Raw genomic sequence first — 9,595 nt, forward strand, 5'->3', positions numbered from 1 at the left:
GTGGCTCATTATTTCTGCAGGGGACTTCCAACGACTTGTTGAATCCATGCCACGTCAGGCTGCTGGGCTATGACGTACAAAAGCAGATCCGACAGATATTATGACGTATCCCAAGACTTTTGTCACATCAGTGTACGTCTCCATATACAAATGATTAGTCTGATACCGAGCGCCGCGGGTTTCGAATCCGCACCGGACAGCATGGAATTCGATAACCACTAGAGGTCGCTGCAGCAGTCGCACCATAAGCCGTGGCTGCGCGTGCTCCTGGCCCCGAGTCTAACTTGAGGGCACCACTGTGGAGCATGTGGCCCCAGCACCCAATAGCGACATATCCTGTCGCGTATTTAGGCGGCTGAATCTCACTCAGCGAGCTCTCCTCGACTTCTGTATGGCCATTTATGGCCGTCCTCTCACCCTCACTCCCACTCTCAAGTACCTTGGTGCCACCCTCGACCGTCACCTCTCCTGGACCCCCCATCTCCAGACTATCCAAGCCAAGGCACGCTCCCGATTCCGCGTCTACTCAAGCTCCTTTCTGGCCGCACATGAGGTCTGGACCCCTCCACCATTCTCTACACCTATAAATCTCTCATCCCCCCTCTCCTCTGCTATGCTCATCCCGCCTGGACCTCCGCCCCTCCTACCTCTTACAAATGCCTTAATCCTGGAACACCATGCGCTCCGCCTCGCCTATCACATTCGCCTCCCATCCCCCACGCGGATCCTGTATGACATCATCCCGTTCCCGCATCTTCTCCTTTTCCTCGAACGGATACGGACCCTCTACACCTCCCGCAAAATTGATCCCCCTCACCCGCTGGTCCCTCCCATCCTCTCCCACCCCCGGCCACTGCCGAGCCTGCATTCCCACATCCCACCTCCTCTCCATCTCTCCACTCTCCATACACTCGCCCAAGGTGGTTGCACCAACTCCCCCTCCCTGATGATGCCCTCCTCCCTTCCATCTACCCCTCCTACCAACTTTGATCCACCCCATGTGTTTTTTCCCAAGGGCACCCTCTCTCCCCTCTCCCTTCTCTCCCTCCTCGCTCCCTCCCTCGCTCCTCTACCCCGAGACTTCCCCTACCCCCCTACCTTCTTTCCTCCCCCTCCCATGTCCTCTGCCACTGGCTCCTCCCCCAGCTTTCACTTTTTGGCAGGTCCCCAGACTTGTACACGTAAAGTGAGCATTCGCGCACTGGAGATCGTCGCCACTGTTTTGTGTGTGCCATCGTGTTAGTGATTTCGTGTTTCGTCATTTGTGCTCCTTTGTCAACGTGTGCGTTTATGTCTTCTCTGTTAGTGTCCGAGTGCTGCACGTATTTCTTTGGACGCTACACCTGTGAACGCCTTCATGTATTTTAAGTTTGTGTGTCTACTGTTGTATATCTACCGTGTTGTTTCGTTTTTCGATGTCACAACTGGTAATAAATATATTATCTGTGGCCGAAGAGCGGGGTAATATTGCCGCTGCCGGCCTACCTTTGTATGTGTCAAAATAACAATAAAGAAAAAAAAAATCTGCGAGCCGCTTACAGCCATCGTGTGTACGTTTCGTGTGCTTACTTCCCGTTTACGAGTGGGCGTTGTTTTGATTTCGTGATGTTGTCTTTTGTGACACCGTTGCTTAGTATTTGCCATTGATCTTGGTGTCTTGCTCGCTTGTCCGTCGTCGTGTTTGTCCTTCCATTCCCGTTCGTCCATCTTGTTTGTTCGCGGGCCGCTTCCGTCGGTCCCGCCGCGTTTTCATTAGCGGCAACCCCGCGACTGTCCCTATCGAGGTTATGACAATTAGCACCTCAACGAAACAACACAAGGAATTAGAAGTGATCCACCTTCACTGTATGACTAAGAGAATGAAGCACCGAGAAGACAATGCCGCACGTCAGTGTAACTTCGTATACGCACACGTCATCAGCGGGTATGTAAATGACTAGAGTTGAAATTCTCTGTGACAGGCCGAATGGCCAGCAAAGTTCATTAGAACTCTTCCGGTTTACTGTTGGGGTATATAAAGCGCTTGAACAGGGCCAGACGTTGAGTGATCCCTGTCAAGGACACGGAAACACTGCGTGATCGTATGAGTCGGCGTTATCATCACGTGACAGGTTTGAAAGGGGCCTCATTGTGGACCGAATCGTGCAGTATCCAGATGTATGGGGCATTTGGATGTGATTGCGGGAACGAGAGGGCACGCATACTCATCGCCCAAGTTTCAGTCTGCATCGTCTGACCACCCTTGTGGTGAAACACGTTTTAACTCCTTCACATCTGCACCAGCCATCCAATAACAACTGATGGACTGCTGCAGCCTTGTGTGTCATCCTACGCCACTGGTCGAAGACAAGCAGCAGGCGGAATAGGGATTTGCCATCCCAAAAATAGGCTGCCATTGACAGCACAACACTCTTCTTTTTTTTTTTTGAGTTATCTGAGCGATCAGTCTTCTGACCGGTTTGATGCGGCCCGCCGCGAATTTCTCTCCTGCGCCAACCTCTTCCTCTCAGAGTAGCACTTGCAACCTACTTCCTCAATTATTTGCTGGAAGTATTCCAATTTCTGTCTTTCTTTACAATTTTTACCCTCTGCAGTTTCCTCTAGTAACACGGAAGTTACTGAATGATGTCCTGTCCCTTCTTCTTGACAGTATTTTTCGTATATCCCTTTATATGTCGACTCTCCGGAGAATTTCCAAATTCCTTATTTTATCAGTCCACCTAATTTATAACATTCTTCTGTAGACCAAATCTCAAATAATTCGATTCTCTTCTTTTCCGGTTTTCCCAAAGTTCATGTTCCACTACCATACAGTGATGTATTTCAAACGTACATTCTCAGAAATTTCTTCCTCAAATTAAGCCCCGTGCTTGATACTGGCCGATCTACAGATTCTGAACTGTATGGCCTCCGAACGGAAACTTTTATTCTCCCTTCATATTAGCTACTGCACGTGCCCCACGTTTTTCGTTATAAATCTCAAAAGTCATGTGAAAACTATTAAAAATTCGCTATCACATATTTTCAGGACTGTCTGTGTGGGGTTAGGGATCTGTCTGAGGCTAGGAGAAATTATTATATGCTTTTTAAAAAGCGTACTATATTAAAATTCATTTTTGTTTACAATATTATTTTCTGCTTTTTGGTCTGGTATATGTGAAATTTCCCAAAGGATTTTTTTTAAATGCAGCTTAGCCATGTATGCTTATGTCACATTTGTTGCACACATCTCCTCCTCCTTTTTGTGCGTCTAGTTTTTCCCCTGTAACTGTGATTACTCTTTATTCAGCTATGTCCATCTGCTGACACGCCACTTGGAATTTTTCTTTTAGTCACCGGTCTTCTGATTGCTTTGATGCGGCCCATCATGAATTCCTCTCCTGCACCAAACTTTTCATCTCAGAGTAGAACTTGTAACCTACGTCCTCAATTATTTGTTCAATGTAACCCAGTCTCCGTCTTCCTCCACTAATTTTGCCCTCTACATGGTTCAAATGGATCTAAGCATTATGGGACATAACGTCTGAGGTCATCTGTCCCTAGACTTAGAACTACTTAAACCTAACTAACATAAGGACATCACACAAATCCATGCCCGAGGCAGGATTCGAACCTGCGACAGAAGCAGCTACGTGTTTTTGCACTCTACCACCATGCACTTCATTCCCTGATGTCTTAAAAGATGTCCCATCATCCTGCCCCTTTTCCTTGTCGGTGTTTCCCTCATATTCCTTCCCTCTCCAATTCTGCGCAGATCCTCATCACTCCTTACCTTATCAGTCCACATAATTTCAACCTTCGTTTGTAACACTACATCTTAAATACTCCTGTTTCGCAAGGCTGAGATTGGAATGGAGCCGTGACGAGGTAGCATGGACTGCTGATGAATAGCATCGCATTGTGTTCAGCGAGGAATCGTGATTCTGCACTATCACGGATGATAAATGTTGGCGATTATCTACATCTAGATCTGCATACATACTCCGCAATCCACCATACGGTGCGTGGCGGGGGGTACCTCGTACCACAACTAGCATCTCCTCTCCCTGTTCCACTCCCAAACAGAACGAGGGAAAAAATGACTGCCTATATGACTCGGTACGAGCCCTAATCTCTCTTATCTTTGGGGTCTTTCCGCAAAATGTAAGTTGGCTGCAGTAAAATTGTACTGCAGTCAGCCTCAAATGCTGGTTCTCTAAATTTCCTCAGTAGCGATTTACGAAAAGAACGCCTCCTTTCCTCTAGAGACTCCCACCCAATTTCCTGAAGCTTTTCCGTAACACTCGCGTGATGATCAAACCTAACCAGTAACAAATCTAGCAGCCCGCCTCTGAATTGCTTCTATGTCCTCCCTCAATCCGACCTGATAGGGATCCCAAATGCTAGAGCAGTACTCAAGAATAGGTCGTATTAGTGTTTTATAAGCGGTCTCCTTTACAGATGAACCACATCTTCCCGAAATTCTACCAATGAACCGAAGACATCCGCCTTCCCCACAACTGCCATTAAATGCTTGTCCCACTTCATATCGCTCTGCAATGTTACGCCGAAATATTTAATCGACGTGACTGTGTCAAGCGCTACACTACTAATGGAGTATTCAAACATTACAGGATTCTTTTTCCTATTCATCTGCATTAATTTACATTTATCTATATTGAGTGTTAGCTGCCATTCTGTACACCAATCACAAATCCTGTCCAAGTCATCTTGTATTCTCCTACAGTCACTCAAAGACGACACCTTCCCGTACACCACAGCATCATCAGCAAACAGCCGCACATTGCTATCCACCCTATCCAAAAGATCATTTATGTAGATAGAAAACAACAGCGGACCTACCACACTTCTCTGGGGCACTCCAGATGATACCCTCACCTCCGATGAACACTCACCATTGAGGACAACGTATTGGGTTCTATTACTTAAGAAGTCTTCGAGCCACTCACATACTTGGGAACCAATCCCATATGCTCGTACCTTAGTTAGGAGTCTGCAGTGGGGCACCGAGTCAAACGCTTTCCGGAAGTCAATGAATATGGCATCCGTCTGATACCCTTCATCCATGGTTCGCAAGATATCATGTGAAAAAAGGGCGAGTTGCGTTTCGCAGGAGCGATGTTTTCTAAAGCCGTGCCGATGCATGGACAGCAACTTCTCTGTGTCAAGGAAGTTCATTATGTTCGAACTGAGAATATGTTCGAGAATCCTGCAACAAACCGATGTTACGGATATTGGTCTGTAATGTTGAGAATCCGTCCTTCTACCCTTCTTATATACAGGCGTCACCTGCGCTTTTTTCCAGTCAAACAGCCTCGAGAGAGGTCCGATTCTTCTTATGTTTTGAAGAGTCATGGTGTGAGGTCCATCGGAGTCACAGCTGGTAGTGACTGAGGGCCTGTATGCATCTAAGCCAGAGTGTGGTGTCCTGCCCACTCGTCTCTTATAGGGTACCTAGAGGATGCTGCCATGTCGTATATCTATACAACAATTCATGCAAATCACATTAATAGTTTTTATTACAGTAAAAAAGTTTGATAATAATTAACACTGGATTTACAACGAGTTGTCGCAAGCGATGGGCGACATGTAAACAGTCAGCGTACTTCGCTATATACAATGTCCATGTAAGCATTTACACTCGCTCATAGGTCACTGCTATCGTTAATATGACTGCTCTTCTAGGTCTCTCTGCTAGTGTCCGTCTTCTGATGTCCCGAAGGCTGGCAGGAGCGCCGCTTATGTTCTCTTTCTATATAGACGTCGCTCCTGTCATGGTGCGGTCCTAGTCAGCGGGCTATTGGCTGACGTCGTCTCACAGCCTTCTCTGCTCTTTCGTTCTTCATTTTCGTGCCGGCGCTTTCGGTACTGCGGAACACAGGGGGAGTGCAATGTTGTACTGATAAGTGTGCTTATACTTCCAAGTTCTTTCAACATTTTAGTCGATTTTGTAGTCAATGAAATAACGTCAGATAGACTACCAACTCTGTGAAGTTTCATTTTGTTTCCACCTTGCCTCTGGATCCATTAATTTTTTTTTCAGGCAGTGTACATTCTGTACACAATGAAAGATTACGCAGTGCGTTTCTTATTCAGAAATCCCGTTTGAATTTTTAATGTGAATAGAACGTCTTATACTTCTTGTAAGAAGGCGTAACGTCTGCCAACTCGAATTGCAACTTTACAACAGTATGACAGTTGCCTAGCGAGACAGCTGTTATTGTTCCGCCGTATTGCTGCCTATGTTGCCCAGGATTCGGTCGGAATGCCACGACTGTCAAACGAATACGGAATCTGTTTTGAGCAGGATCTCATCGTCACAATAAAATGTTGCTCCTATAATATCACTCAGCTGTGGATTGTACTTGTACTTGTTTGCCAGAAGACAAGAATCCAACAAAAAAATAATAAGTCATTTTGGTGAGAATTTTAACAAGTAGAGCCTGAAAACTTAGATGGAGATGTACAGTGCTTCACGCTTTTGCCAGACCAATATGAGGTCGCCAGTATTATGAAACCGCTGATTGCAAGCTGTCTGATTGCGAATTGCGGGTGAAAGCGCGGCGCAGTAACCTGCCATCTATAAGCAAGCATCCCCAACACAGTGTACACAGGTCGCCAACTGACGAGCTGGGCAATGTTCAACAGTTAGTGTTTCTGATACCCGACGAGCCTCGGGCGTCAGTCAGCCGACAGCAGAAAATTACGAGGGTAAATCAATTATTACCCTCAAAGTAGTTATACAATTTTATTGTAATTAAGTAGGAAACTTACAAGAACATCATTTTCGACATAGTCTCCTTGCGTTTTAACGCACTTGGTCCATCCTTGCACAAGTTTCCTGATGCCCTCGACTCAATTGACCTGCGAGCCAGGGATGCACCGCTTTTTTCACTCCCTCGTCCGATGCAAATCGACGGCTCTTTAGTGCCTGTCTGAGTGGAGCAAACAAGTGATAGTCAGAAGGGGCAAAATCGGCTCTATATGGAGGATGATCCAGTATTTCAAGTTTGAGTTTCTGGAGTGTTTCAGCTGTGTGGGCAGCAGTATGCGGACGGGCATTGTCGTGCAACAACACAACACCTTTTGACAACAATCCTCGGTGTTTGCTTCGAATTGCAGGCTTTAGCCAGGCAGTAAGCATCTCTCCGTCACGTACACTGTACATTGTTGTGCCCCTTTCCACATAGTGTTCGAGTACTGCCGGCTGGTGTGGCCGTGCGGTCTAGGCGCTTCAGTCTGGAACCGCGTGACCGCTCCGGTCGCAGGTTCGAATCCTGCCTCGGGCATGGATGTGTGTGATGTCCTTAGGTTAGTTATGTTTAAGTAGTTCTAAGTTCTAGGGGACTGATGACCACAGATGTTAAGTCCCATAGTGCTCAGAGCCATTTGAACCATTTTTTTTGTTCCAGTGCTTCCCAAAAAGCCGTAAGCATCAGCTTTCCTGCGGGCGGTTGGGTCTTGAACTTTTTCTTGCACGGAGAATTAGGATGTTTCCATTCCATACTCTGCCGTTTACTCTCCGGCTGGTAATGATGGATCCATGTTTCGTCACCAGCAATGATTCTGCCTAAGAAATTGTCCCCTTCGTTACAATAGCGATCCAAATCCTTTTTGCAGATGTCCGAGCGCGTTTGTTTACGGAACTGTGCAAGTTGTTTTGGGACCCATCTTGCACAAACTTTATGAAACCCAAGTCTGTTGCTGATGATTTCATAAGCAGAACTGTGAGTAATTTGTAGACGATGTGCCACTTCGTCAATAGTTAACCGTCTGTCTAAGAGAATCATTTCACGTAAAAGCTCAATGTTTCTTCATCTGCGGCGGTAAACGGTCGTCCAGCTCCTTCATCGTGCGTAACACTTGTGCGACCATTTTGGAATTTTTCAATCCATTCATAGACAAAACACTGTTCCCGTACTGTACCGAAAGTCTTAGATGAATTTCGGCTCCTGAGATGCCTTCCGATCACAAATAACGGATCACTGAACGTTGCTCTTCTTTGGCGCAAATAGACAGTGGAGCAGCCATGGTTAACAACACGGCAGCGATAACGAAACTAACCTAGCAGCTTGAAAATTGCAAAGATATAACAACAAACAACAAAGCATGCGTCTTCAACCTAAAATGACAGTACTACCAAAATAAAGAAAAATATAACTAAATTGCGGATAATAATTGACTTACCCTCGCATGTGACTGAAAGAATCTTTTAGTTACGCTTGTACACTAAGAAGGACTTGCATTCACCCCTGTACGTTCCTCTCGACTATAGATGGTTAGTCTCACATGGCTTAATTGTACCTAAGACTGACTGTCACTTACAGTGTGACGTGTGACGGAACCGGAGGTTTCGATGTGAGCATAAGAAACTGGCTCCTTTTCATAAGTCGAGTCAAAGTGATAGGCCACGCAGGCTATTTGTTCTAGTAATTTGAGTACCTAGTAAGCCTCATTTATGTTCTACGCTCATTGAAAATTATGACCCAGAGTCTGTGATCTTCGATATGTTCATGAAAACTCGGGAAGAAGAAATAATAGCAGACCAACGCCCCAATCCAGAAGCTCGTTTCTTCATTTACCCCTTCCTATCCTGATACCCGTGTTTTCTGCACTGTCTCCAGCCATAGGTACCTGATAAGCCTCAGCTACACTCTCTGGCCAACTTATTCTCCTGTACAATGCCGCTCGCGTACCAAAGAGTCGATAGACCTAAAAAAATCCCACATCGTTTCCTATTCGTCAGAGGGTGTCACGTAAGTATGTTGCGACCCCTGTCAGGTTACGACATTGCGTACGGCATCACGATGGACGATACCTTACAGGTTGCATTATGTTTCAAGAGCACGTTCATCACAGTTATATGGTCAAATGTATCTTTTGTGTTCTCTCCGTTGCTGTAGAGAGTATCTGGTTATGATCGGTTGATCAAAACTGGTGTTCAATGAGTGTTTCATATACTTATCAGCTATGGGGCTCATCTATACGAAACATATAATATTATGTCGATTTTCTCTCTTTTCCTATGTGTTTCCCACGTACATTTCACCTCATAGCTTTTTTCTGCTCAAACACACCTGTACATTAACCAGCGAACTCTACATAGTATTTTCTATGTAGTATTAAGTATCCAGCATACTAGCTCTGAAATGCAAGTAATTTAAGACGTTTAACGCCACTTCTCGCTGCATGGGCCCTGATGACCTTTTTGAGCACTTCCATCCTATATCCCCAATTATTTGTTAGATGTACTCCAACCTCTGTCCTTCCCTACAGTTTTTACCCTCTACAGCTCCTTCCAGTACCATGGAATTTGTTCCCTGATGTCTTTATACATATGCTATTATCCTGTCCTTTTTCTAGTCAGTGATTTTCTTACATTTCTTTCCTCACCGATTCTATGGAGAACCTCCTCATTCGTTACCTTATCAGTCCACTTGATTTTCAACATTCTTCTGCAGCACCACATCTCAGATGCTTCGACTCTTTTTTATCCTGGCTTTCGCGCAGTCCATGATTCACTACCAATCAATACTGGGCTTCAGAAGTACATTATCAGAAATTTCTTTCTCAAATTAAGGCCCTTGTTTCATAC

Source organism: Schistocerca nitens, chromosome 2 (assembly GCF_023898315.1).
Source record: "Schistocerca nitens isolate TAMUIC-IGC-003100 chromosome 2, iqSchNite1.1, whole genome shotgun sequence".
NCBI lineage: Eukaryota > Metazoa > Arthropoda > Insecta > Orthoptera > Acrididae > Schistocerca > Schistocerca nitens.